We start from the raw sequence: 1,839 nt of genomic DNA, 5'->3' as shown, positions 1-1,839 counted from the left end.
AAAAAAAAAATTAATAATAATAATAAATTTAGATCTGTGTAAGTGTGAGAGTATTCTGGGACACACTGTTCAGTGAAAAATCAAGTTTCTGAGTTGGTTTTATAGTATGGTAACAATGAAAATGACATAAGGGATAAAGCAGTAAGTAATATTGATTGTTCTTGCATATTTACACACAGCAAAAATACGAAAACATGAGCTGAGTTTGTACTCACTAAATTACTGAGAATTGCATTTGGGCAAGGAGAAAAAGGAAAAATTTTTTTTCTTCATATTATGAAACATAGCTTGTAAATATAAATAAAAGTAATTCTAGCATCTGTTGATTCATTGGATTTCATAGGTACACAATTAGCTCAACTGGGAATGAAGGCATTTTTCTTTCTTTACAATCCTGTTCGTTTATTTTTCTTACTTTACTGTATTGGCTGAGAACTGCACTAATGTACAGAATCAGAATAGTGAGAGGCAGCACCATTTTCTACATTTTCCAGTTTCAAATTTGGTGTGACATTTAGTTTATATGTTATCAATTTCTGCTAAAAGGTTTCCTTTGATTCCTAATTCAGTTTCTTTATGTTTCCCCTCTGTATAGATTTTGAATTTTTAAATACTTTTTTCATTGACCGTAAGAATTGTATGATTTTTTTTTCCTGGAAACTTTTCATTTGGTAATTTAAATCAATTTTTCTTATACTAAAGTACGTTTTGTTGTTGAAATAATCCCCACAAAACTAAACAAAATAAAAACAAAAAAATTATGTCTTTTACATTTCTTTTAATCTATAAGTTCCTCCTCCCTCTTCTTTCTCCTCTTTGTGAGTTATTTTTTTAAAAACCTAGTCATTTGTTCTGTAGAGTTTCCTGTATTTCAGATTTTGTTGACTGCACGCATATGGTGCTATCATCTTCTTTTGCTCCCGTACTTTTGAAAACCAATAATTAGATCTACTTCATACTCAGGTTGAGATTTTTAGCAAGGATGTTTCATAGGTGATGTACTTCCTATTGCCTAACATCAGGAGACATATCAAATCTGGTTGTCTTTCTCTTTGTGATCAGTGGGCCTGTCTTGATACATAGATAGATAAACAGGTAAAACAGATAGAGCAAATCGATGATTACATTATGTCATAAGGAACTAAGATTTTCAGCAGCAGGAAAAATAAAGGAGTAAAAATAAAATCAAAATAGATATAATCTCTTTAGCCCTAAATTTGAGTTGGAAACATCATAGTGAAAGCCTAATATATTTTTTTCTTAAAAAAACCACATATTTCTTAACTCTTTTCACAGAAAAGGCCTATACAGAATACCAACTCAGGAGCAATGGGCACCTTTAAGCCCAGATTGTAGTCTCTAAACATCATTTTTCACCAAAAAGTACCGAAACTCCTTGGAGAAATGGATGGTCCATGTCTGAAGCAGGAAATGAACTTGGGATTTTCCTGCCTTTCTTGTATAAGTTGTACTTCAAGATACACAAGAAGAAGATAAAGAAAAATTCCTTATGAAAAAGGTTCAACTAATGAATGAAAAAGGAATAAAAGAATTAGACTTATCACCATTTTGCAACTTCTAATGAGATCATGGATCTAAGCAAAATACAAGATTAAGTTCATTTATTTCATCTTGCATATTTTACTATTTTATTCTAAAAGGGAGGGAGTATAATTTTGGGATGTCTCTTGTCCCAGTCTTTAGGGTGGTCTGTGCCTTCCTCTAACACCTCTCTATCTTGAGTACTAAGTGGTCAGGTTGAGGTACACATTCTTCAGTGATCAGGGAGGTTGTACTATTATCAGGGGTGCTGGGTCAGCCTTCTCTTCAATGGAGCTG

The sequence above is a fragment of the Galeopterus variegatus genome, unplaced genomic scaffold (assembly GCF_000696425.1).
Source record: "Galeopterus variegatus unplaced genomic scaffold, G_variegatus-3.0.2 Scaffold13, whole genome shotgun sequence".
Classification (NCBI taxonomy): domain Eukaryota; kingdom Metazoa; phylum Chordata; class Mammalia; order Dermoptera; family Cynocephalidae; genus Galeopterus; species Galeopterus variegatus.
Note: the sequence above shows the minus strand (reverse complement) of the source record.